A 27160-nucleotide genomic window follows, 5' to 3' on the forward strand; every position below is an offset into this window, starting at 1 on the left:
AACTGTTCGGGAAAGTCTTTGCCGCTTGCAATTCTGAGAGCAATCTCAAATGTACTTCATACTGAGCATGTCTCAGGTCGCTCAAGAGGTCTGGGGCATTACTTACACGCGTGCTTTCTGGCTCGTTGGTCTAGGCGTATGATTCTCGCTTAGGGTCTGTTCCTGCGCTGATTTGCGAGAAGTCCCGGGTTCAAATCCCGGACGAGTCCGTGTTTTTTGTTTTTTAAACTTGACTTGTGCAAAACTGCCTGATTAACTTTCTCAAAAAGCACCTTCGTGAAACCAGCGTGGGCTGCCTGGAGTACGAATGAGGCAGAAAACAGAGAAATAAAATGGTTGGAGATCGTGTTCAACAAGCTACTTGGATGCTGCCTGAACTGCTGTGCTCTTCCAGCACCACTAATACAGAATCTGGTTTCCAGCATCTGCAGTCATTGTTTTTACCATAGTGCTCAACAGGTTGACGTGAGTGGTGCGGTGTTTGAGGAATGTCAGCAATCAAGGTAGATTGGAAAATTGGGACAGCTCTCCTCGGAGAACCGAACTTTTCCAAGTCATGAGGGACCTAGAAACAGGAAATAATGTTGTGAAAATGCTCCCACGCCTGAAAGGATCCATAACGATTCGGCAGAATTTTAAGTCACGAGGAAAAGAAGTAAAAGTGACATTAGGAAGAACGTTTTCGTACAGGGAGTGGTGAGGGTCAGTAAGTCCCTGTCTGACATTGACAAAGAGGAAGATTCAATGGACCCAAAAGGGAATTCGGTGGTCACGTTCAGATGTGCAGATTTCCGCTGAGAAGGCGAGAGAATGAAACGACTAGAGTCACACGTTTACTTAAGTGTAGAACCAGCAGAGCGAAGGTGGGCCGCAGAGCCTCCGTCTGCGCTGTGACACATGTTGTGATTCAGTGTGAAATCACAGTTCGACCGACAGAATGTGGGAATTTAGAAAAAAGTTTATATTTACACAGCCTCCATACGTCTGCGAAACAGCATATCACACGACAGCAGTGGAGGTCTTTGACATCAGGCTCGAAGGTGCCTGCAGCGTGCCAGACAAAAGCCTGAAGTGTTCTGTGCAACCAGCTTACCAAGCGGCAGCAGAGTGGCGCAGCGGGAGCGTGCTGGGCCCATAACCCAGAGGTCGATGGATCGAAACCATCCTCTGCTATCGTTCACTATCACCTTGATCTGCTTTCTTCAGCAAGCTGCCTTTGCATCTACTTGCCGATATGTTCATATCGATCCACTCCATTCAAACGGCATGGGTTTTAGAGGTCTCAGTGGTATTCTGTTCTTGGTCGGTTTCCTCTGAACTGAATCGCAAAACCGGTTCTCTACGATGCTAATGAGCTGTTAAAGTTGAAACTCAGACATCGTCCCCCACTTTTTGGACGGATACCACCGATTGTGAATAACCTCAGAGAGAGAGAGAGAGAGACAAGTGACAGACAGTCGCCGTGGAATCCAGGGGCTGAATGGCTTCTGTCTGCGCGAGAATGATGCTACGTGTTGCTGAGGGAGCAAAAATGGTTCATTTTTAACCGTCCCTTCCGTGTTGGACTGCCTGCAGTCCCTCAGCTCAGGGCGGTGGGGATGACTCTCAGTGAGTGAAGGTTTCACTCGGATTCTCTTCATCTGGGACACTTGGGGCTCAGATGTTAACTGCTGCGCGGTCGCAGCAAAGAAAGCGATGCCCGCTTTGCAATAGACTTTCTGTAAGATTGCTGCGTGAAGACGATTTCTGAACACCAAGCAGGCTGCACAACAATGTGAATTTACCTGGGCGAAGAGTCCTCGGTGTTCATTTCTCTCTGTCCTGCCAGCACAGCATCTTTCTGTCTCTCCGATAACAGACCTTTGGAGAAAGTTCACAATCAAAGTTGTTCATGTTCCCCGCATTAATGTAACTGACACCTCTCACCCCAAGAGTTTCAGAGAGAGAGAGAGAGAGAAAGAGGGAGAGAAAGCAGAAGAGCGAATGGACTCTTACCCTCCCCCAACCCTACATTCCCCCACCCCCCTCCCCCCAGAACAACGTGCAAGTAGAAATCAAATGGTTTAATTATCCGCCAGTGGAGATAGTCCAGTTCCTGGGGATGAGACAAACATCAGCCCCCCCGGGGACAGAATGACAAGCAGATGTTCTGGAAAGGCTTTGCTGCTTGCAATTCTTGCAGCAATGTGGAATGTACTTCACACTGAGCAAGTTTCAGCTGGCTCAGAGTCTCCAATGTTCATTGCTGTGTTTGCCGCCAGCTCAGAGAGAGAACAATAGGCAGGACGTAGGAGTGAATAACGATCCGCGTGAGAATGCGAATAACTGTTAATGGAGACTGTTAGTGGCTAACAATACGTCGTGTGTCATAGCAGACGAGGTGATAAACAGGAGTCTTTTGTGTGGTAGGGGTCAAGGACATGGGGGAGTTCAGGCCCTATAGTTATAGAACTCGATATTGAAGACCGGAGGGCTGTAAGGTCTCCAAGTGGAAAATGAGATGTTGTTCTTTCATCTGGAGCTCGAACACTGCTGCAAGCCTGAGACAGGGATGTTGGCCAGGGAACAGGGTGATGTGTTAAAGTGGCAGGCAACCGCAAGGTCAGGGCCTTGAGTTTCTGCGGGCAGAAGCGGGATGTTCTGCGAAGCAGTCACCCAGTTTATGCTTCATGCTACGTTGGGCAAACGACACTGTGAGCAGCGAATGCGGTGGAATGAAATAGCAGCAGGGAGACTGGATGAGAAGCAGCTGTTCGGGAAAGTCTTTGCCGCTTGCAATTCTGAGAGCAATCTCAAATGTATTTCATACTGAGCATGTCTCAGGTCGCTCAAGAGGTCTGGGGCATTTCCTGCGCGCGTGCTTTCTGGCTCGTTGGTCTAGGCGTATGATTCTCGCTTAGGGTCTGTTACTGCGCTGATTTGCGAGAGGTCCCTGGTTCAAATCCCGGACGAGCCCGTGTTTTTTTTTTTAACTTGACTTGTGCAAAACTGCCTGATTAACTTTCTCAAAAAGCACCTTCGTGAAACCAGCGTGGGCTGCCTGGAGTACGAATGAGGCAGAAAACAGAGAAATGAAATGGTTGGAGATCGTGTTCAACAAGCTACTTGGATGCTGCCTGAACTGCTGTGCTCTTCCAGCACCACTAATCCAGAATCTGGTTTCCAGCATCTGCAGTCATTGTTTTTACCATAGTGCTCAACCGGTTGACGTGAGTGGTGCGGTGTTTGAGGAATGTCAGCAATCAAGGTAGATTGGAAAATTGGGACAGCTCTCCTCGGAGAACCGAACTTTTCCAAGTCATGAGGGACCTAGAAACAGGAAATAATGTTGTGAAAATGCTCCCACGCCTGAAAGGATCCATAACGATTCGGCAGAATTTTAAGTCACGAGGAAAAGAAGTAAAAGTGACATTAGGAAGAACGTTTTCGTACAGGGAGTGGTGAGGGTCAGTAAGTCCCTGTCTGACATTGACAAAGAGGAAGATTCAATGGACCCAAAAGGGAATTCGGTGGTCACGTTCAGATGTGCAGATTTCCGCTGAGAAGGCGAGAGAATGAAACGACTAGAGTCACACGTTTACTTAAGTGTAGAACCAGCAGAGCGAAGGTGGGCCGCAGAGCCTCCGTCTGCGCTGTGACACATGTTGTGATTCAGTGTGAAATCACAGTTCGACCGACAGAATGTGGGAATTTAGAAAAAAGTTTATATTTACACAGCCTCCATACGTCTGCGAAACAGCATATCACACGACAGCAGTGGAGGTCTTTGACACCAGGCTCGAAGGTGCCTTCAGCGTGCCAGACAAAAGCCTGAAGTGTTCTGTGCAACCAGCTCACCAAGCGGCAGCAGAGTGGCGCAGCGGGAGCGTGCTGGGCCCATAACCCAGAGGTCGATGGATCGAAACCATCCTCTGCTATCGTTCACTGTCACCTTGATCTGCTTTCTTCAGCAAGCTGCCTTTGCATCTACTTGCCGATATGTTCATATCGATCCACTCCATTCAAACGGCATGGGTTTTAGAGGTCTCAGTGGTATTCTGTTCTTGGTCGGTTTCCTCTGAACTGAATCGCAAAACCGGTTCTCTACGATGCTAATGAGCTGTTAAAGTTGAAACTCAGACATCGTCCCCCACTTTTTGGACGGATACCACCGATTGTAGGAGTGAATAACGATCCGCGTGAGAATGCGAATAACTGTTAATGGAGACTGTTAGTGGCTAACAATACGTCGTGTGTCATAGCAGACGAGGTGATAAACAGGAGTCTTTTGTGTGGTAGGGGTCAAGGACATGGGGGAGTTCAGGCCCTATAGTTATAGAACTCGATATTGAAGACCGGAGGGCTGTAAGGTCTCCAAGTGGAAAATGAGATGTTGTTCTTTCATCTGGAGCTCGAACACTGCTGCAAGCCTGAGACAGGGATGTTGGCCAGGGAACAGGGTGATGTGTTAAAGTGGCAGGCAACCGCAAGGTCAGGGCCTTGAGTTTCTGCGGGCAGAAGCGGGATGTTCTGCGAAGCAGTCACCCAGTTTATGCTTCATGCTACGTTGGGCAAACGACACTGTGAGCAGCGAATGCGGTGGAATGAAATAGCAGCAGGGAGACTGGATGAGAAGCAACTGTTCGGGAAAGTCTTTGCCGCTTGCAATTCTGAGAGCAATCTCAAATGTACTTCATACTGAGCATGTCTCAGGTCGCTCAAGAGGTCTGGGGCATTACTTACGCGCGTGCTTTCTGGCTCGTTGGTCTAGGCGTATGATTCTCGCTTAGGGTCTGTTCCTGCGCTGATTTGCGAGAGGTCCCGGGTTCAAATCCCGGACGAGCCCGTGTTTTTTTTTTAAACTTGACTTGTGCAAAACTGCCTGATTAACTTTCTCAAAAAGCACCTTCGTGAAACCAGCGTGGGCTGCCTGGAGTACGAATGAGGCAGAAAACAGAGAAATAAAATGGTTGGAGATCGTGTTCAACAAGCTACTTGGATGCTGCCTGAACTGCTGTGCTCTTCCAGCACCACTAATACAGAATCTGGTTTCCAGCATCTGCAGTCATTGTTTTTACCATAGTGCTCAACAGGTTGACGTGAGTGGTGCGGTGTTTGAGGAATGTCAGCAATCAAGGTAGATTGGAAAATTGGGACAGCTCTCCTCGGAGAACCGAACTTTTCCAAGTCATGAGGGACCTAGAAACAGGAAATAATGTTGTGAAAATGCTCCCACGCCTGAAAGGATCCATAACGATTCGGCAGAATTTTAAGTCACGAGGAAAAGAAGTAAAAGTGACATTAGGAAGAACGTTTTCGTACAGGGAGTGGTGAGGGTCAGTAAGTCCCTGTCTGACATTGACAAAGAGGAAGATTCAATGGACCCAAAAGGGAATTCGGTGGTCACGTTCAGATGTGCAGATTTCCGCTGAGAAGGCGAGAGAATGAAACGACTAGAGTCACACGTTTACTTAAGTGTAGAACCAGCAGAGCGAAGGTGGGCCGCAGAGCCTCCGTCTGCGCTGTGACACATGTTGTGATTCAGTGTGAAATCACAGTTCGACCGACAGAATGTGGGAATTTAGAAAAAAGTTTATATTTACACAGCCTCCATACGTCTGCGAAACAGCATATCACACGACAGCAGTGGAGGTCTTTGACATCAGGCTCGAAGGTGCCTGCAGCGTGCCAGACAAAAGCCTGAAGTGTTCTGTGCAACCAGCTCACCAAGCGGCAGCAGAGTGGCGCAGCGGGAGCGTGCTGGGCCCATAACCCACAGGTCGATGGATCGAAACCATCCTCTGCTATCGTTCACTATCACCTTGATCTGCTTTCTTCAGCAAGCTGCCTTTGCATCTACTTGCCGATATGTTCATATCGATCCACTCCATTCAAACGGCATGGGTTTTAGAGGTCTCAGTGGTATTCTGTTCTTGGTCGGTTTCCTCTGAACTGAATCGCAAAACCGGTTCTCTACGATGCTAATGAGCTGTTAAAGTTGAAACTCAGACATCGTCCCCCACTTTTTGGACGGATACCACCGATTGTGAATAACCTCAGAGAGAGAGAGAGAGAGACAAGTGACAGACAGTCGCCGTGGAATCCAGGGGCTGAATGGCTTCTGTCTGCGCGAGAATGATGCTACGTGTTGCTGAGGGAGCAAAAATGGTTCATTTTTAACCGTCCCTTCCGTGTTGGACTGCCTGCAGTCCCTCAGCTCAGGGCGGTGGGGATGACTCTCAGTGAGTGAAGGTTTCACTCGGATTCTCTTCATCTGGGACACTTGGGGCTCAGATGTTAACTGCTGCGCGGTCGCAGCAAAGAAAGCGATGCCCGCTTTGCAATAGACTTTCTGTAAGATTGCTGCGTGAAGACGATTTCTGAACACCAAGCAGGCTGCACAACAATGTGAATTTACCTGGGCGAAGAGTCCTCGGTGTTCATTTCTCTCTGTCCTGCCAGCACAGCATCTTTCTGTCTCTCCGATAACAGACCTTTGGAGAAAGTTCACAATCAAAGTTGTTCATGTTCCCCGCATTAATGTAACTGACACCTCTCACCCCAAGAGTTTCAGAGAGAGAGAGAGAGAGAAAGAGGGAGAGAAAGCAGAAGAGCGAATGGACTCTTACCCTCCCCCAACCCTACATTCCCCCACCCCCCTCCCCCCAGAACAACGTGCAAGTAGAAATCAAATGGTTTAATTATCCGCCAGTGGAGATAGTCCAGTTCCTGGGGATGAGACAAACATCAGCCCCCCCGGGGACAGAATGACAAGCAGATGTTCTGGAAAGGCTTTGCTGCTTGCAATTCTTGCAGCAATGTGGAATGTACTTCACACTGAGCAAGTTTCAGCTGGCTCAGAGTCTCCAATGTTCATTGCTGTGTTTGCCGCCAGCTCAGAGAGAGAACAATAGGCAGGACGTAGGAGTGAATAACGATCCGCGTGAGAATGCGAATAACTGTTAATGGAGACTGTTAGTGGCTAACAATACGTCGTGTGTCATAGCAGACGAGGTGATAAACAGGAGTCTTTTGTGTGGTAGGGGTCAAGGACATGGGGGAGTTCAGGCCCTATAGTTATAGAACTCGATATTGAAGACCGGAGGGCTGTAAGGTCTCCAAGTGGAAAATGAGATGTTGTTCTTTCATCTGGAGCTCGAACACTGCTGCAAGCCTGAGACAGGGATGTTGGCCAGGGAACAGGGTGATGTGTTAAAGTGGCAGGCAACCGCAAGGTCAGGGCCTTGAGTTTCTGCGGGCAGAAGCGGGATGTTCTGCGAAGCAGTCACCCAGTTTATGCTTCATGCTACGTTGGGCAAACGACACTGTGAGCAGCGAATGCGGTGGAATGAAATAGCAGCAGGGAGACTGGATGAGAAGCAGCTGTTCGGGAAAGTCTTTGCCGCTTGCAATTCTGAGAGCAATCTCAAATGTATTTCATACTGAGCATGTCTCAGGTCGCTCAAGAGGTCTGGGGCATTTCCTGCACGCGTGCTTTCTGGCTCGTTGGTCTAGGCGTATGATTCTCGCTTAGGGTCTGTTACTGCGCTGATTTGCGAGAGGTCCCTGGTTCAAATCCCGGACGAGCCCGTGTTTTTTTTTTTAACTTGACTTGTGCAAAACTGCCTGATTAACTTTCTCAAAAAGCACCTTCGTGAAACCAGCGTGGGCTGCCTGGAGTACGAATGAGGCAGAAAACAGAGAAATGAAATGGTTGGAGATCGTGTTCAACAAGCTACTTGGATGCTGCCTGAACTGCTGTGCTCTTCCAGCACCACTAATCCAGAATCTGGTTTCCAGCATCTGCAGTCATTGTTTTTACCATAGTGCTCAACCGGTTGACGTGAGTGGTGCGGTGTTTGAGGAATGTCAGCAATCAAGGTAGATTGGAAAATTGGGACAGCTCTCCTCGGAGAACCGAACTTTTCCAAGTCATGAGGGACCTAGAAACAGGAAATAATGTTGTGAAAATGCTCCCACGCCTGAAAGGATCCATAACGATTCGGCAGAATTTTAAGTCACGAGGAAAAGAAGTAAAAGTGACATTAGGAAGAACGTTTTCGTACAGGGAGTGGTGAGGGTCAGTAAGTCCCTGTCTGACATTGACAAAGAGGAAGATTCAATGGACCCAAAAGGGAATTCGGTGGTCACGTTCAGATGTGCAGATTTCCGCTGAGAAGGCGAGAGAATGAAACGACTAGAGTCACACGTTTACTTAAGTGTAGAACCAGCAGAGCGAAGGTGGGCCGCAGAGCCTCCGTCTGCGCTGTGACACATGTTGTGATTCAGTGTGAAATCACAGTTCGACCGACAGAATGTGGGAATTTAGAAAAAAGTTTATATTTACACAGCCTCCATACGTCTGCGAAACAGCATATCACACGACAGCAGTGGAGGTCTTTGACACCAGGCTCGAAGGTGCCTTCAGCGTGCCAGACAAAAGCCTGAAGTGTTCTGTGCAACCAGCTCACCAAGCGGCAGCAGAGTGGCGCAGCGGGAGCGTGCTGGGCCCATAACCCAGAGGTCGATGGATCGAAACCATCCTCTGCTATCGTTCACTGTCACCTTGATCTGCTTTCTTCAGCAAGCTGCCTTTGCATCTACTTGCCGATATGTTCATATCGATCCACTCCATTCAAACGGCATGGGTTTTAGAGGTCTCAGTGGTATTCTGTTCTTGGTCGGTTTCCTCTGAACTGAATCGCAAAACCGGTTCTCTACGATGCTAATGAGCTGTTAAAGTTGAAACTCAGACATCGTCCCCCACTTTTTGGACGGATACCACCGATTGTAGGAGTGAATAACGATCCGCGTGAGAATGCGAATAACTGTTAATGGAGACTGTTAGTGGCTAACAATACGTCGTGTGTCATAGCAGACGAGGTGATAAACAGGAGTCTTTTGTGTGGTAGGGGTCAAGGACATGGGGGAGTTCAGGCCCTATAGTTATAGAACTCGATATTGAAGACCGGAGGGCTGTAAGGTCTCCAAGTGGAAAATGAGATGTTGTTCTTTCATCTGGAGCTCGAACACTGCTGCAAGCCTGAGACAGGGATGTTGGCCAGGGAACAGGGTGATGTGTTAAAGTGGCAGGCAACCGCAAGGTCAGGGCCTTGAGTTTCTGCGGGCAGAAGCGGGATGTTCTGCGAAGCAGTCACCCAGTTTATGCTTCATGCTACGTTGGGCAAACGACACTGTGAGCAGCGAATGCGGTGGAATGAAATAGCAGCAGGGAGACTGGATGAGAAGCAACTGTTCGGGAAAGTCTTTGCCGCTTGCAATTCTGAGAGCAATCTCAAATGTACTTCATACTGAGCATGTCTCAGGTCGCTCAAGAGGTCTGGGGCATTACTTACGCGCGTGCTTTCTGGCTCGTTGGTCTAGGCGTATGATTCTCGCTTAGGGTCTGTTCCTGCGCTGATTTGCGAGAGGTCCCGGGTTCAAATCCCGGACGAGCCCGTGTTTTTTTTTTAAACTTGACTTGTGCAAAACTGCCTGATTAACTTTCTCAAAAAGCACCTTCGTGAAACCAGCGTGGGCTGCCTGGAGTACGAATGAGGCAGAAAACAGAGAAATGAAATGGTTGGAGATCGTGTTCAACAAGCTACTTGGATGCTGCCTGAACTGCTGTGCTCTTCCAGCACCACTAATCCAGAATCTGGTTTCCAGCATCTGCAGTCATTGTTTTTACCATAGTGCTCAACAGGTTGACGTGAGTGGTGCGGTGTTTGAGGAATGTCAGCAATCAAGGTAGATTGGAAAATTGGGACAGCTCTCCTCGGAGAACCGAACTTTTCCAAGTCATGAGGGACCTAGAAACAGGAAATAATGTTGTGAAAATGCTCCCACGCCTGAAAGGATCCATAACGATTCGGCAGAATTTTAAGTCACGAGGAAAAGAAGTAAAAGTGACATTAGGAAGAACGTTTTCGTACAGGGAGTGGTGAGGGTCAGTAAGTCCCTGTCTGACATTGACAAAGAGGAAGATTCAATGGACCCAAAAGGGAATTCGGTGGTCACGTTCAGATGTGCAGATTTCCGCTGAGAAGGCGAGAGAATGAAACGACTAGAGTCACACGTTTACTTAAGTGTAGAACCAGCAGAGCGAAGGTGGGCCGCAGAGCCTCCGTCTGCGCTGTGACACATGTTGTGATTCAGTGTGAAATCACAGTTCGACCGACAGAATGTGGGAATTTAGAAAAAAGTTTATATTTACACAGCCTCCATACGTCTGCGAAACAGCATATCACACGACAGCAGTGGAGGTCTTTGACATCAGGCTCGAAGGTGCCTGCAGCGTGCCAGACAAAAGCCTGAAGTGTTCTGTGCAACCAGCTCACCAAGCGGCAGCAGAGTGGCGCAGCGGGAGCGTGCTGGGCCCCTAACCCAGAGGTCGATGGATCGAAACCCTCCTCTGCTATCGTTCACTGTCACCTTGGTCTGCTTTCTTCAACAAGCTGCCTTTGCATCTACTTGCCGATATGTTCATATCGATCCACTCCATTCAAACGGCATGGGTTTTAGAGGTCTCAGTGGTATTCTGTTCTTGGTCGGTTTCCTCTGAACTGAATCGCAAAACCGGTTCTCTACGATGCTAATGAGCTGTTAAAGTTGAAACTCAGACATCGTCCCCCACTTTTTGGACGGATACCACCGATTGTGAATAACCTCAGAGAGAGAGAGAGAGACAAGTGACAGACAGTCGCCGTGGAATCCATGGGCTGAATGGCTTCTGTCTGCGCGAGAATGATGCTACGTGTTGCTGAGGGAGCAAAAATGGTTCATTTTTAACCGTCCCTTCCGTGTTGGACTGCCTGCAGTCCCTCAGCTCAGGGCGGTGGGGATGACTCTCAGTGAGTGAAGGTTTCACACGGATTCTCTTCATCTGGGACACTTGGGGCTCAGATGTTAACTGCTGCGCGGTCGCAGCAAAGAAAGCGATGCCCGCTTTGCAATAGACTTTCTGTAAGATTGCTGCGTGAAGACGATTTCTGAACACCAAGCAGGCTGCACAACAATGTGAATTTACCTGGGCGAAGAGTCCTCGGTGTTCATTTCTCTCTGTCCTGCCAGCACAGCATCTTTCTGTCTCTCCGATAACAGACCTTTGGAGAAAGTTCACAATCAAAGTTGTTCATGTTCCCCGCATTAATGTAACTGACACCTCTCACCCCAAGAGTTTCAGAGAGAGAGAGAGAGAGAAAGAGGGAGAGAAAGCAGAAGAGCGAATGGACTCTTACCCTCCCCCAACCCTACATTCCCCCACCCCCCTCCCCCCAGAACAACGTGCAAGTAGAAATCAAATGGTTTAATTATCCGCCAGTGGAGATAGTCCAGTTCCTGGGGATGAGACAAACATCAGCCCCCCCGGGGACAGAATGACAAGCAGATGTTCTGGAAAGGCTTTGCTGCTTGCAATTCTTGCAGCAATGTGGAATGTACTTCACACTGAGCAAGTTTCAGCTGGCTCAGAGTCTCCAATGTTCATTGCTGTGTTTGCCGCCAGCTCAGAGAGAGAACAATAGGCAGGACGTAGGAGTGAATAACGATCCGCGTGAGAATGCGAATAACTGTTAATGGAGACTGTTAGTGGCTAACAATACGTCGTGTGTCATAGCAGACGAGGTGATAAACAGGAGTCTTTTGTGTGGTAGGGGTCAAGGACATGGGGGAGTTCAGGCCCTATAGTTATAGAACTCGATATTGAAGACCGGAGGGCTGTAAGGTCTCCAAGTGGAAAATGAGATGTTGTTCTTTCATCTGGAGCTCGAACACTGCTGCAAGCCTGAGACAGGGATGTTGGCCAGGGAACAGGGTGATGTGTTAAAGTGGCAGGCAACCGCAAGGTCAGGGCCTTGAGTTTCTGCGGGCAGAAGCGGGATGTTCTGCGAAGCAGTCACCCAGTTTATGCTTCATGCTACGTTGGGCAAACGACACTGTGAGCAGCGAATGCGGTGGAATGAAATAGCAGCAGGGAGACTGGATGAGAAGCAGCTGTTCGGGAAAGTCTTTGCCGCTTGCAATTCTGAGAGCAATCTCAAATGTATTTCATACTGAGCATGTCTCAGGTCGCTCAAGAGGTCTGGGGCATTTCCTGCACGCGTGCTTTCTGGCTCGTTGGTCTAGGCGTATGATTCTCGCTTAGGGTCTGTTACTGCGCTGATTTGCGAGAGGTCCCTGGTTCAAATCCCGGACGAGCCCGTGTTTTTTTTTTTAACTTGACTTGTGCAAAACTGCCTGATTAACTTTCTCAAAAAGCACCTTCGTGAAACCAGCGTGGGCTGCCTGGAGTACGAATGAGGCAGAAAACAGAGAAATGAAATGGTTGGAGATCGTGTTCAACAAGCTACTTGGATGCTGCCTGAACTGCTGTGCTCTTCCAGCACCACTAATCCAGAATCTGGTTTCCAGCATCTGCAGTCATTGTTTTTACCATAGTGCTCAACCGGTTGACGTGAGTGGTGCGGTGTTTGAGGAATGTCAGCAATCAAGGTAGATTGGAAAATTGGGACAGCTCTCCTCGGAGAACCGAACTTTTCCAAGTCATGAGGGACCTAGAAACAGGAAATAATGTTGTGAAAATGCTCCCACGCCTGAAAGGATCCATAACGATTCGGCAGAATTTTAAGTCACGAGGAAAAGAAGTAAAAGTGACATTAGGAAGAACGTTTTCGTACAGGGAGTGGTGAGGGTCAGTAAGTCCCTGTCTGACATTGACAAAGAGGAAGATTCAATGGACCCAAAAGGGAATTCGGTGGTCACGTTCAGATGTGCAGATTTCCGCTGAGAAGGCGAGAGAATGAAACGACTAGAGTCACACGTTTACTTAAGTGTAGAACCAGCAGAGCGAAGGTGGGCCGCAGAGCCTCCGTCTGCGCTGTGACACATGTTGTGATTCAGTGTGAAATCACAGTTCGACCGACAGAATGTGGGAATTTAGAAAAAAGTTTATATTTACACAGCCTCCATACGTCTGCGAAACAGCATATCACACGACAGCAGTGGAGGTCTTTGACACCAGGCTCGAAGGTGCCTTCAGCGTGCCAGACAAAAGCCTGAAGTGTTCTGTGCAACCAGCTCACCAAGCGGCAGCAGAGTGGCGCAGCGGGAGCGTGCTGGGCCCATAACCCAGAGGTCGATGGATCGAAACCATCCTCTGCTATCGTTCACTGTCACCTTGATCTGCTTTCTTCAGCAAGCTGCCTTTGCATCTACTTGCCGATATGTTCATATCGATCCACTCCATTCAAACGGCATGGGTTTTAGAGGTCTCAGTGGTATTCTGTTCTTGGTCGGTTTCCTCTGAACTGAATCGCAAAACCGGTTCTCTACGATGCTAATGAGCTGTTAAAGTTGAAACTCAGACATCGTCCCCCACTTTTTGGACGGATACCACCGATTGTAGGAGTGAATAACGATCCGCGTGAGAATGCGAATAACTGTTAATGGAGACTGTTAGTGGCTAACAATACGTCGTGTGTCATAGCAGACGAGGTGATAAACAGGAGTCTTTTGTGTGGTAGGGGTCAAGGACATGGGGGAGTTCAGGCCCTATAGTTATAGAACTCGATATTGAAGACCGGAGGGCTGTAAGGTCTCCAAGTGGAAAATGAGATGTTGTTCTTTCATCTGGAGCTCGAACACTGCTGCAAGCCTGAGACAGGGATGTTGGCCAGGGAACAGGGTGATGTGTTAAAGTGGCAGGCAACCGCAAGGTCAGGGCCTTGAGTTTCTGCGGGCAGAAGCGGGATGTTCTGCGAAGCAGTCACCCAGTTTATGCTTCATGCTACGTTGGGCAAACGACACTGTGAGCAGCGAATGCGGTGGAATGAAATAGCAGCAGGGAGACTGGATGAGAAGCAACTGTTCGGGAAAGTCTTTGCCGCTTGCAATTCTGAGAGCAATCTCAAATGTACTTCATACTGAGCATGTCTCAGGTCGCTCAAGAGGTCTGGGGCATTACTTACGCGCGTGCTTTCTGGCTCGTTGGTCTAGGCGTATGATTCTCGCTTAGGGTCTGTTCCTGCGCTGATTTGCGAGAGGTCCCGGGTTCAAATCCCGGACGAGCCCGTGTTTTTTTTTTAAACTTGACTTGTGCAAAACTGCCTGATTAACTTTCTCAAAAAGCACCTTCGTGAAACCAGCGTGGGCTGCCTGGAGTACGAATGAGGCAGAAAACAGAGAAATGAAATGGTTGGAGATCGTGTTCAACAAGCTACTTGGATGCTGCCTGAACTGCTGTGCTCTTCCAGCACCACTAATCCAGAATCTGGTTTCCAGCATCTGCAGTCATTGTTTTTACCATAGTGCTCAACAGGTTGACGTGAGTGGTGCGGTGTTTGAGGAATGTCAGCAATCAAGGTAGATTGGAAAATTGGGACAGCTCTCCTCGGAGAACCGAACTTTTCCAAGTCATGAGGGACCTAGAAACAGGAAATAATGTTGTGAAAATGCTCCCACGCCTGAAAGGATCCATAACGATTCGGCAGAATTTTAAGTCACGAGGAAAAGAAGTAAAAGTGACATTAGGAAGAACGTTTTCGTACAGGGAGTGGTGAGGGTCAGTAAGTCCCTGTCTGACATTGACAAAGAGGAAGATTCAATGGACCCAAAAGGGAATTCGGTGGTCACGTTCAGATGTGCAGATTTCCGCTGAGAAGGCGAGAGAATGAAACGACTAGAGTCACACGTTTACTTAAGTGTAGAACCAGCAGAGCGAAGGTGGGCCGCAGAGCCTCCGTCTGCGCTGTGACACATGTTGTGATTCAGTGTGAAATCACAGTTCGACCGACAGAATGTGGGAATTTAGAAAAAAGTTTATATTTACACAGCCTCCATACGTCTGCGAAACAGCATATCACACGACAGCAGTGGAGGTCTTTGACATCAGGCTCGAAGGTGCCTGCAGCGTGCCAGACAAAAGCCTGAAGTGTTCTGTGCAACCAGCTCACCAAGCGGCAGCAGAGTGGCGCAGCGGGAGCGTGCTGGGCCCCTAACCCAGAGGTCGATGGATCGAAACCCTCCTCTGCTATCGTTCACTGTCACCTTGGTCTGCTTTCTTCAACAAGCTGCCTTTGCATCTACTTGCCGATATGTTCATATCGATCCACTCCATTCAAACGGCATGGGTTTTAGAGGTCTCAGTGGTATTCTGTTCTTGGTCGGTTTCCTCTGAACTGAATCGCAAAACCGGTTCTCTACGATGCTAATGAGCTGTTAAAGTTGAAACTCAGACATCGTCCCCCACTTTTTGGACGGATACCACCGATTGTGAATAACCTCAGAGAGAGAGAGAGAGACAAGTGACAGACAGTCGCCGTGGAATCCATGGGCTGAATGGCTTCTGTCTGCGCGAGAATGATGCTACGTGTTGCTGAGGGAGCAAAAATGGTTCATTTTTAACCGTCCCTTCCGTGTTGGACTGCCTGCAGTCCCTCAGCTCAGGGCGGTGGGGATGACTCTCAGTGAGTGAAGGTTTCACACGGATTCTCTTCATCTGGGACACTTGGGGCTCAGATGTTAACTGCTGCGCGGTCGCAGCAAAGAAAGCGATGCCCGCTTTGCAATAGACTTTCTGTAAGATTGCTGCGTGAAGACGATTTCTGAACACCAAGCAGGCTGCACAACAATGTGAATTTACCTGGGCGAAGAGTCCTCGGTGTTCATTTCTCTCTGTCCTGCCAGCACAGCATCTTTCTGTCTCTCCGATAACAGACCTTTGGAGAAAGTTCACAATCAAAGTTGTTCATGTTCCCCGCATTAATGTAACTGACACCTCTCACCCCAAGAGTTTCAGAGAGAGAGATAGAGAAAGAGGGAGAGAAAGCAGAAGAGCGAATGGACTCTTACCCTCCCCCAACCCTACATTCCCCCACCCCCCTCCCCCCAGAACAACGTGCAAGTAGAAATAAAATGGTTTAATTATCCGCCAGTGGAGATAGTCCAGTTCCTGGGGATGAGACAAACATCAGCCCCCCCGGGGACAGAATGACAAGCAGATGTTCTGGAAAGGCTTTGCTGCTTGCAATTCTTGCAGCAATGTGGAATGTACTTCACACTGAGCAAGTTTCAGCTGGCTCAGAGTCTCCAATGTTCATTGCTGTGTTTGCCGCCAGCTCAGAGAGAGAACAATAGGCAGGACGTAGGAGTGAATAACGATCCGCGTGAGAATGCGAATAACTGTTAATGGAGACTGTTAGTGGCTAACAATACGTCGTGTGTCATAGCAGACGAGGTGATAAACAGGAGTCTTTTGTGTGGTAGGGGTCAAGGACATGGGGGAGGTCAGGCCCTATAGTTATAGAACTCGATATTGAAGACCGGAGGGCTGTAAGGTCTCCAAGTGGAAAATGAGATGTTGTTCTTTCATCTGGAGCTCGAACACTGCTGCAAGCCTGAGACAGGGATGTTGGCCAGGGAACAGGGTGATGTGTTAAAGTGGCAGACAACCGCAAGGTCAGGGCCTTGAGTTTCTGCGGGCAGAAGCGGGATGTTCTGCGAAGCAGTCACCCAGTTTATGCTTCATGCTACGTTGGGCAAACGACACTGTGAGCAGCGAATGCGGTGGAATGAAATAGCAGCAGGGAGACTGGATGAGAAGCAGCTGTTCGGGAAAGTCTTTGCCGCTTGCAATTCTGAGAGCAATCTCAAATGTATTTCATACTGAGCATGTCTCAGGTCGCTCAAGAGGTCTGGGGCATTTCCTGCGCGCGTGCTTTCTGGCTCGTTGGTCTAGGCGTATGATTCTCGCTTAGGGTCTGTTACTGCGCTGATTTGCGAGAGGTCCCTGGTTCAAATCCCGGACGAGTCCGTGTTTTTTTTTAACTTGACTTGTGCAAAACTGCCTGATTAACTTTCTCAAAAAGCACCTTCGTGAAACCAGCGTGGGCTGCCTGGAGTACGAATGAGGCAGAAAACAGAGAAATGAAATGGTTGGAGATCGTGTTCAACAAGCTACTTGGATGCTGCCTGAACTGCTGTGCTCTTCCAGCACCACTAATCCAGAATCTGGTTTCCAGCATCTGCAGTCATTGTTTTTACCATAGTGCTCAACCGGTTGACGTGAGTGGTGCGGTGTTTGAGGAATGTCAGCAATCAAGGTAGATTGGAAAATTGGGACAGCTCTCCTCGGAGAACCGAACTTTTCCAAGTCATGAGGGACCTAGAAACAGGAAATAATGTTGTGAAAATGCTCCCACGCCTGAAAGGATCCATAACGATTCGGCAGAAATTTAAGTCACGAGGAAAAGAAGTAAAAGTGACATTAGGAAGAACGTTTTCGTACAGGGAGTGGTGAGGGTCAGTAAGTCCCTGTCTGACATTGACAAAGAGGAAGATTCAATGGACCCAAAAGGGAATTCGGTGGTCACGTTCAGATGTGCAGATTTCCGCTGAGAAGGCGAGAGAATGAAACGACTAGAGTCACACGTTTACTTAAGTGTAGAACCAGCAGAGCGAAGGTGGGCCGCAGAGCCTCCGTCTGCGCTGTGACACATGTTGTGATTCAGTGTGAAATCACAGTTCGACCGACAGAATGTGGGAATTTAGAAAAAAGTTTATATTTACACAGCCTCCATACGTCTGCGAAACAGCATATCACACGACAGCAGTGGAGGTCTTTGACATCAGGCTCGAAGGTGCCTGCCGCGTGCCAGACAAAAGCCTGAAGTGTTCTGTGCAACCGGCTACCCAAGCGGCAGCAGAGTGGCGCAGCGGGAGCGTGCTGGGCCCATAACCCAGAAGTCGATGGATCGAAACCATCCTCTACTATCGTTCACTGTCACCTTGATCTGCTTTCTTCAGCAAGCTGCCTTTGCATCTACTTGCCGATATGTTCATATTGATCCACTCCATTCAAACGGCATGGGTTTTAGAGGTCTCAGTGGTATTCTGTTCTTGGTCGGTTTCCTCTGAACTGAATCGCAAAACCGGTTCTCTACGATGCTAATGAGCTGTTAAAGTTGAAACTCAGACATCGTCCCCCACTTTTTGGACGGATACCACCGATTGTGAATAACCTCAGAGAGAGAGAGAGAGAGACAAGTGACAGACAGTCGCCGTGGAATCCATGGGCTGAATGGCTTCTGTCTGCGCGAGAATGATGCTACGTGTTGCTGAGGGAGCAAAAATGGTTCATTTTTAACCGTCCCTTCCGTGTTGGACTGCCTGCAGTCCCTCAGCTCAGGGCGGTGGGGATGACTCTCAGTGAGTGAAGGTTTCACACGGATTCTCTTCATCTGGGACACTTGGGGCTCAGATGTTAACTGCTGCGCGGTCGCAGCAAAGAAAGCGATGCCCGCTTTGCAATAGACTTTCTGTAAGATTGCTGCGTGAAGACGATTTCTGAACACCAAGCAGGCTGCACAACAATGTGAATTTACCTGGGCGAAGAGTCCTCGGTGTTCATTTCTCTCTGTCCTGCCAGCACAGCATCTTTCTGTCTCTCCGATAACAGACCTTTGGAGAAAGTTCACAATCAAAGTTGTTCATGTTCCCCGCATTAATGTAACTGACACCTCTCACCCCAAGAGTTTCAGAGAGAGAGAGAGAGAGAAAGAGGGAGAGAAAGCAGAAGAGCGAATGGACTCTTACCCTCCCCCAACCCTACATTCCCCCACCCCCCTCCCCCCAGAACAACGTGCAAGTAGAAATAAAATGGTTTAATTATCCGCCAGTGGAGATAGTCCAGTTCCTGGGGATGAGACAAACATCAGCCCCCCCGGGGACAGAATGACAAGCAGATGTTCTGGAAAGGCTTTGCTGCTTGCAATTCTTGCAGCAATGTGGAATGTACTTCACACTGAGCAAGTTTCAGCTGGCTCAGAGTCTCCAATGTTCATTGCTGTGTTTGCCGCCAGCTCAGAGAGAGAACAATAGGCAGGACGTAGGAGTGAATAACGATCCGCGTGAGAATGCGAATAACTGTTAATGGAGACTGTTAGTGGCTAACAATACGTCGTGTGTCATAGCAGACGAGGTGATAAACAGGAGTCTTTTGTGTGGTAGGGGTCAAGGACATGGGGGAGTTCAGGCCCTATAGTTATAGAACTCGATATTGAAGACCGGAGGGCTGTAAGGTCTCCAAGTGGAAAATGAGATGTTGTTCTTTCATCTGGAGCTCGAACACTGCTGCAAGCCTGAGACAGGGATGTTGGCCAGGGAACAGGGTGATGTGTTAAAGTGGCAGGCAACCGCAAGGTCAGGGCCTTGAGTTTCTGCGGGCAGAAGCGGGATGTTCTGCGAAGCAGTCACCCAGTTTATGCTTCATGCTACGTTGGGCAAACGACACTGTGAGCAGCGAATGCGGTGGAATGAAATAGCAGCAGGGAGACTGGATGAGAAGCAACTGTTCGGGAAAGTCTTTGCCGCTTGCAATTCTGAGAGCAATCTCAAATGTACTTCATACTGAGCATGTCTCAGGTCGCTCAAGAGGTCTGGGGCATTACTTACGCGCGTGCTTTCTGGCTCGTTGGTCTAGGCGTATGATTCTCGCTTAGGGTCTGTTCCTGCGCTGATTTGCGAGAGGTCCCGGGTTCAAATCCCGGACGAGCCCGTGTTTTTTTTTTAAACTTGACTTGTGCAAAACTGCCTGATTAACTTTCTCAAAAAGCACCTTCGTGAAACCAGCGTGGGCTGCCTGGAGTACGAATGAGGCAGAAAACAGAGAAATGAAATGGTTGGAGATCGTGTTCAACAAGCTACTTGGATGCTGCCTGAACTGCTGTGCTCTTCCAGCACCACTAATCCAGAATCTGGTTTCCAGCATCTGCAGTCATTGTTTTTACCATAGTGCTCAACAGGTTGACGTGAGTGGTGCGGTGTTTGAGGAATGTCAGCAATCAAGGTAGATTGGAAAATTGGGACAGCTCTCCTCGGAGAACCGAACTTTTCCAAGTCATGAGGGACCTAGAAACAGGAAATAATGTTGTGAAAATGCTCCCACGCCTGAAAGGATCCATAACGATTCGGCAGAATTTTAAGTCACGAGGAAAAGAAGTAAAAGTGACATTAGGAAGAACGTTTTCGTACAGGGAGTGGTGAGGGTCAGTAAGTCCCTGTCTGACATTGACAAAGAGGAAGATTCAATGGACCCAAAAGGGAATTCGGTGGTCACGTTCAGATGTGCAGATTTCCGCTGAGAAGGCGAGAGAATGAAACGACTAGAGTCACACGTTTACTTAAGTGTAGAACCAGCAGAGCGAAGGTGGGCCGCAGAGCCTCCGTCTGCGCTGTGACACATGTTGTGATTCAGTGTGAAATCACAGTTCGACCGACAGAATGTGGGAATTTAGAAAAAAGTTTATATTTACACAGCCTCCATACGTCTGCGAAACAGCATATCACACGACAGCAGTGGAGGTCTTTGACACCAGGCTCGAAGGTGCCTTCAGCGTGCCAGACAAAAGCCTGAAGTGTTCTGTGCAACCAGCTCCCCAAGCGGCAGCAGAGTGGCGCAGCGGGAGCGTGCTGGGCCCATAACCCAGAGGTCGATGGATCGAAACCATCCTCTGCTATCGTTCACTGTCACCTTGATCTGCTTTCTTCAGCAAGCTGCCTTTGCATCTACTTGCCGATATGTTCATATCGATCCACTCCATTCAAACGGCTTGGGTTTTAGAGGTCTCAGTGGTATTCTGTTCTTGGTCGGTTTCCTCTGAACTGAATCGCAAAACCGGTTCTCTACGATGCTAATGAGCTGTTAAAGTTGAAACTCAGACATCGTCCCCCACTTTTTGGACGGATACCACCGATTGTGAATAACCTCAGAGAGAGAGAGAGAGAGACAAGTGACAGACAGTCGCCGTGGAATCCAGGGGCTGAATGGCTTCTGTCTGCGCGAGAATGATGCTACGTGTTGCTGAGGGAGCAAAAATGGTTCATTTTTAACCGTCCCTTCCGTGTTGGACTGCCTGCAGTCCCTCAGCTCAGGGCGGTGGGGATGACTCTCAGTGAGTGAAGGTTTCACTCGGATTCTCTTCATCTGGGACACTTGGGGCTCAGATGTTAACTGCTGCGCGGTCGCAGCAAAGAAAGCGATGCCCGCTTTGCAATAGACTTTCTGTAAGATTGCTGCGTGAAGACGATTTCTGAACACCAAGCAGGCTGCACAACAATGTGAATTTACCTGGGCGAAGAGTCCTCGGTGTTCATTTCTCTCTGTCCTGCCAGCACAGCATCTTTCTGTCTCTCCGATAACAGACCTTTGGAGAAAGTTCACAATCAAAGTTGTTCATGTTCCCCGCATTAATGTAACTGACACCTCTCACCCCAAGAGTTTCAGAGAGAGAGAGAGAGAGAAAGAGGGAGAGAAAGCAGAAGAGCGAATGGACTCTTACCCTCCCCCAACCCTACATTCCCCCACCCCCCTCCCCCCAGAACAACGTGCAAGTAGAAATAAAATGGTTTAATTATCCGCCAGTGGAGATAGTCCAGTTCCTGGGGATGAGACAAACATCAGCCCCCCCGGGGACAGAATGACAAGCAGATGTTCTGGAAAGGCTTTGCTGCTTGCAATTCTTGCAGCAATGTGGAATGTACTTCACACTGAGCAAGTTTCAGCTGGCTCAGAGTCTCCAATGTTCATTGCTGTGTTTGCCGCCAGCTCAGAGAGAGAACAATAGGCAGGACGTAGGAGTGAATAACGATCCGCGTGAGAATGCGAATAACTGTTAATGGAGACTGTTAGTGGCTAACAATACGTCGTGTGTCATAGCAGACGAGGTGATAAACAGGAGTCTTTTGTGTGGTAGGGGTCAAGGACATGGGGGAGTTCAGGCCCTATAGTTATAGAACTCGATATTGAAGACCGGAGGGCTGTCAGGTCTCCAAGTGGAAAATGAGATGTTATTCTTTCATCTGGAGCTCGAACACTGCTGCAAGCCTGAGACAGGGATGTTGGCCAGGGAACAGGGTGATGTGTTAAAGTGGCAGGCAACCGCAAGGTCAGGGCCTTGAGTTTCTGCGGGCAGAAGCGGGATGTTCTGCGAAGCAGTCACCCAGTTTATGCTTCATGCTACGTTGGGCAAACGACACTGTGAGCAGCGAATGCGGTGGAATGAAATAGCAGCAGGGAGACTGGATGAGAAGCAACTGTTCGGGAAAGTCTTTGCCGCTTGCAATTCTGAGAGCAATCTCAAATGTACTTCATACTGAGCATGTCTCAGGTCGCTCAAGATGTCTGGGGCATTACTTACGCGCGTGCTTTCTGGCTCGTTGGTCTAGGCGTATGATTCTCGCTTAGGGTCTGTTACTGCGCTGATTTGCGAGAGGTCCCTGGTTCAAATCCCGGACGAGCCCGTGTTTTTTTTTAACTTGACTTGTGCAAAACTGCCTGATTAACTTTCTCAAAAAGCACCTTCGTGAAACCAGCGTGGGCTGCCTGGAGTACGAATGAGGCAGAAAACAGAGAAATGAAATGGTTGGAGATCGTGTTCAACAAGCTACTTGGATGCTGCCTGAACTGCTGTGCTCTTCCAGCACCACTAATCCAGAATCTGGTTTCCAGCATCTGCAGTCATTGTTTTTACCATAGTGCTCAACCGGTTGACGTGAGTGGTGCGGTGTTTGAGGAATGTCAGCAATCAAGGTAGATTGGAAAATTGGGACAGCTCTCCTCGGAGAACCGAACTTTTCCAAGTCATGAGGGACCTAGAAACAGGAAATAATGTTGTGAAAATGCTCCCACGCCTGAAAGGATCCATAACGATTCGGCAGAATTTTAAGTCACGAGGAAAAGAAGTAAAAGTGACATTAGGAAGAACGTTTTCGTACAGGGAGTGGTGAGGGTCAGTAAGTCCCTGTCTGACATTGACAAAGAGGAAGATTCAATGGACCCAAAAGGGAATTCGGTGGTCACGTTCAGATGTGCAGATTTCCGCTGAGAAGGCGAGAGAATGAAACGACTAGAGTCACACGTTTACTTAAGTGTAGAACCAGCAGAGCGAAGGTGGGCCGCAGAGCCTCCGTCTGCGCTGTGACACATGTTGTGATTCAGTGTGAAATCACAGTTCGACCGACAGAATGTGGGAATTTAGAAAAAAGTTTATATTTACACAGCCTCCATACGTCTGCGAAACAGCATATCACACGACAGCAGTGGAGGTCTTTGACATCAGGCTCGAAGGTGCCTGCAGCGTGCCAGACAAAAGCCTGAAGTGTTCTGTGCAACCAGCTCACCACGCGGCAGCAGAGTGGCGCAGCGGGAGCGTGCTGGGCCCATAACCCAGAGGTCGATGGATCGAAACCATCCTCTGCTATCGTTCACTGTCACCTTGATCTGCTTTCTTCAGCAAGCTGCCTTTGCATCTACTTGCCGATATGTTCATATCGATCCACTCCATTCAAACGGCATGGGTTTTAGAGGTCTCAGTGGTATTCTGTTCTTGGTCGGTTTCCTCTGAACTGAATCGCAAAACCGGTTCTCTACGATGCTAATGAGCTGTTAAAGTTGAAACTCAGACATCGTCCCCCACTTTTTGGACGGATACCACCGATTGTGAATAACCTCAGAGAGAGAGAGAGAGACAAGTGACAGACAGTCGCCGTGGAATCCATGGGCTGAATGGCTTCTGTCTGCGCGAGAATGATGCTACGTGTTGCTGAGGGAGCAAAAATGGTTCATTTTTAACCGTCCCTTCCGTGTTGGACTGCCTGCAGTCCCTCAGCTCAGGGCGGTGGGGATGACTCTCAGTGAGTGAAGGTTTCACTCGGATTCTCTTCATCTGGGACACTTGGGGCTCAGATGTTAACTGCTGCGCGGTCGCAGCAAAGAAAGCGATGCCCGCTTTGCAATAGACTTTCTGTAAGATTGCTGCGTGAAGACGATTTCTGAACACCAAGCAGGCTGCACAACAATGTGAATTTACCTGGGCGAAGAGTCCTCGGTGTTCATTTCTCTCTGTCCTGCCAGCACAGCATCTTTCTGTCTCTCCGATAACAGACCTTTGGAGAAAGTTCACAATCAAAGTTGTTCATGTTCCCCGCATTAATGTAACTGACACCTCTCACCCCAAGAGTTTCAGAGAGAGAGAGAGAGAGAAAGAGGGAGAGAAAGCAGAAGAGCGAATGGACTCTTACCCTCCCCCAACCCTACATTCCCCCACCCCCCTCCCCCCAGAACAACGTGCAAGTAGAAATCAAATGGTTTAATTATCCGCCAGTGGAGATAGTCCAGTTCCTGGGGATGAGACAAACATCAGCCCCCCCGGGGACAGAATGACAAGCAGATGTTCTGGAAAGGCTTTGCTGCTTGCAATTCTTGCAGCAATGTGGAATGTACTTCACACTGAGCAAGTTTCAGCTGGCTCAGAGTCTCCAATGTTCATTGCTGTGTTTGCCGCCAGCTCAGAGAGAGAACAATAGGCAGGACGTAGGAGTGAATAACGATCCGCGTGAGAATGCGAATAACTGTTAATGGAGACTGTTAGTGGCTAACAATACGTCGTGTGTCATAGCAGACGAGGTGATAAACAGGAGTCTTTTGTGTGGTAGGGGTCAAGGACATGGGGGAGTTCAGGCCCTATAGTTATAGAACTCGATATTGAAGACCGGAGGGCTGTCAGGTCTCCAAGTGGAAAATGAGATGTTGTTCTTTCATCTGGAGCTCGAACACTGCTGCAAGCCTGAGACAGGGATGTTGGCCAGGGAACAGGGTGATGTGTTAAAGTGGCAGGCAACCGCAAGGTCAGGGCCTTGAGTTTCTGCGGGCAGAAGCGGGATGTTCTGCGAAGCAGTCACCCAGTTTATGCTTCATGCTACGTTGGGCAAACGACACTGTGAGCAGCGAATGCGGTGGAATGAAATAGCAGCAGGGAGACTGGATGAGAAGCAACTGTTCGGGAAAGTCTTTGCCGCTTGCAATTCTGAGAGCAATCTCAAATGTACTTCATACTGAGCATGTCTCAGGTCGCTCAAGAGGTCTGGGGCATTACTTACGCGCGTGCTTTCTGGCTCGTTGGTCTAGGCGTATGATTCTCGCTTAGGGTCTGTTCCTGCGCTGATTTGCGAGAGGTCCCGGGTTCAAATCCCGGACGAGCCCGTGTTTTTTTTTTTTTTAAACTTGACTTGTGCAAAACTGCCTGATTAACTTTCTCAAAAAGCACCTTCGTGAAACCAGCGTGGGCTGCCTGGAGTACGAATGAGGCAGAAAACAGAGAAATAAAATGGTTGGAGATCGTGTTCAACAAGCTACTTGGATGCTGCCTGAACTGCTGTGCTCTTCCAGCACCACTAATACAGAATCTGGTTTCCAGCATCTGCAGTCATTGTTTTTACCATAGTGCTCAACAGGTTGACGTGAGTGGTGCGGTGTTTGAGGAATGTCAGCAATCAAGGTAGATTGGAAAATTGGGACAGCTCTCCTCGGAGAACCGAACTTTTCCAAGTCATGAGGGACCTAGAAACAGGAAATAATGTTGTGAAAATGCTCCCACGCCTGAAAGGATCCATAACGATTCGGCAGAATTTTAAGTCACGAGGAAAAGAAGTAAAAGTGACATTAGGAAGAACGTTTTCGTACAGGGAGTGGTGAGGGTCAGTAAGTCCCTGTCTGACATTGACAAAGAGGAAGATTCAATGGACCCAAAAGGGAATTCGGTGGTCACGTTCAGATGTGCAGATTTCCGCTGAGAAGGCGAGAGAATGAAACGACTAGAGTCACACGTTTACTTAAGTGTAGAACCAGCAGAGCGAAGGTGGGCCGCAGAGCCTCCGTCTGCGCTGTGACACATGTTGTGATTCAGTGTGAAATCACAGTTCGACCGACAGAATGTGGGAATTTAGAAAAAAGTTTATATTTACACAGCCTCCATACGTCTGCGAAACAGCATATCACACGACAGCAGTGGAGGTCTTTGACATCAGGCTCGAAGGTGCCTGCAGCGTGCCAGACAAAAGCCTGAAGTGTTCTGTGCAACCAGCTCACCACGCGGCAGCAGAGTGGCGCAGCGGGAGCGTGCTGGGCCCATAACCCAGAGGTCGATGGATCGAAACCATCCTCTGCTATCGTTCACTGTCACCTTGATCTGCTTTCTTCAGCAAGCTGCCTTTGCATCTACTTGCCGATATGTTCATATCGATCCACTCCATTAAAACGGCATGGGTTTTAGAGGTCTCAGTGGTATTCTGTTCTTGGTCGGTTTCCTCTGAACTGAATCGCAAAACCGGTTCTCTACGATGCTAATGAGCTGTTAAAGTTGAAACTCAGACATCGTCCCCCACTTTTTGGACGGATACCACCGATTGTGAATAACCTCAGAGAGAGAGAGAGAGAGACAAGTGACAGACAGTCGCCGTGGAATCCAGGGGCTGAATGGCTTCTGTCTGCGCGAGAATGATGCTACGTGTTGCTGAGGGAGCAAAAATGGTTCATTTTTAACCGTCCCTTCCGTGTTGGACTGCCTGCAGTCCCTCAGCTCAGGGCGGTGGGGATGACTCTCAGTGAGTGAAGGTTTCACTCGGATTCTCTTCATCTGGGACACTTGGGGCTCAGATGTTAACTGCTGCGCGGTCGCAGCAAAGAAAGCGATGCCCGCTTTGCAATAGACTTTCTGTAAGATTGCTGCGTGAAGACGATTTCTGAACACCAAGCAGGCTGCACAACAATGTGAATTTACCTGGGCGAAGAGTCCTCGGTGTTCATTTCTCTCTGTCCTGCCAGCACAGCATCTTTCTGTCTCTCCGATAACAGACCTTTGGAGAAAGTTCACAATCAAAGTTGTTCATGTTCCCCGCATTAATGTAACTGACACCTCTCACCCCAAGAGTTTCAGAGAGAGAGAGAGAGAGAAAGAGGGAGAGAAAGCAGAAGAGCGAATGGACTCTTACCCTCCCCCAACCCTACATTCCCCCACCCCCCTCCCCCCAGAACAACGTGCAAGTAGAAATCAAATGGTTTAATTATCCGCCAGTGGAGATAGTCCAGTTCCTGGGGATGAGACAAACATCAGCCCCCCCGGGGACAGAATGACAAGCAGATGTTCTGGAAAGGCTTTGCTGCTTGCAATTCTTGCAGCAATGTGGAATGTACTTCACACTGAGCAAGTTTCAGCTGGCTCAGAGTCTCCAATGTTCATTGCTGTGTTTGCCGCCAGCTCAGAGAGAGAACAATAGGCAGGACGTAGGAGTGAATAACGATCCGCGTGAGAATGCGAATAACTGTTAATGGAGACTGTTAGTGGCTAAC

At 48.9% G+C, this 27160-nt stretch overlaps 7 non-coding genes across 7 annotated transcripts; all 7 read left to right on the top strand.

Annotated features, from left to right (window-relative positions):
- The first annotated feature begins 1101 nt into the window (after nucleotides 1-1101).
- Nucleotides 1102-1173, top strand: trnam-cau (transfer RNA methionine (anticodon CAU)). Its single transcript has one exon. It is a non-coding gene; the product is annotated as a tRNA-Met (tRNA).
- Nucleotides 1174-3845: 2672 nt separating this feature from the next.
- On the top strand, nucleotides 3846-3917 carry trnam-cau (transfer RNA methionine (anticodon CAU)). Its single transcript has one exon. It is a non-coding gene; the product is annotated as a tRNA-Met (tRNA).
- Nucleotides 3918-8458: 4541 nt separating this feature from the next.
- On the top strand, nucleotides 8459-8530 carry trnam-cau (transfer RNA methionine (anticodon CAU)). The gene has a single exon. It is a non-coding gene; the product is annotated as a tRNA-Met (tRNA).
- Nucleotides 8531-13069: 4539 nt separating this feature from the next.
- On the top strand, nucleotides 13070-13141 carry trnam-cau (transfer RNA methionine (anticodon CAU)). The gene has a single exon. It is a non-coding gene; the product is annotated as a tRNA-Met (tRNA).
- A 7279-nt stretch (nucleotides 13142-20420) lies between these two features.
- On the top strand, nucleotides 20421-20492 carry trnam-cau (transfer RNA methionine (anticodon CAU)). Its single transcript has one exon. It is a non-coding gene; the product is annotated as a tRNA-Met (tRNA).
- A 2670-nt stretch (nucleotides 20493-23162) lies between these two features.
- On the top strand, nucleotides 23163-23234 carry trnam-cau (transfer RNA methionine (anticodon CAU)). Its single transcript has one exon. It is a non-coding gene; the product is annotated as a tRNA-Met (tRNA).
- A 2674-nt stretch (nucleotides 23235-25908) lies between these two features.
- trnam-cau (transfer RNA methionine (anticodon CAU)) lies at nucleotides 25909-25980 on the top strand. Its single transcript has one exon. It is a non-coding gene; the product is annotated as a tRNA-Met (tRNA).
- The last annotated feature ends 1180 nt before the right edge of the window (nucleotides 25981-27160 follow it).

The sequence above is a fragment of the Chiloscyllium punctatum genome, chromosome 36 (assembly GCF_047496795.1).
Source record: "Chiloscyllium punctatum isolate Juve2018m chromosome 36, sChiPun1.3, whole genome shotgun sequence".
Lineage (NCBI taxonomy): Eukaryota > Metazoa > Chordata > Chondrichthyes > Orectolobiformes > Hemiscylliidae > Chiloscyllium > Chiloscyllium punctatum.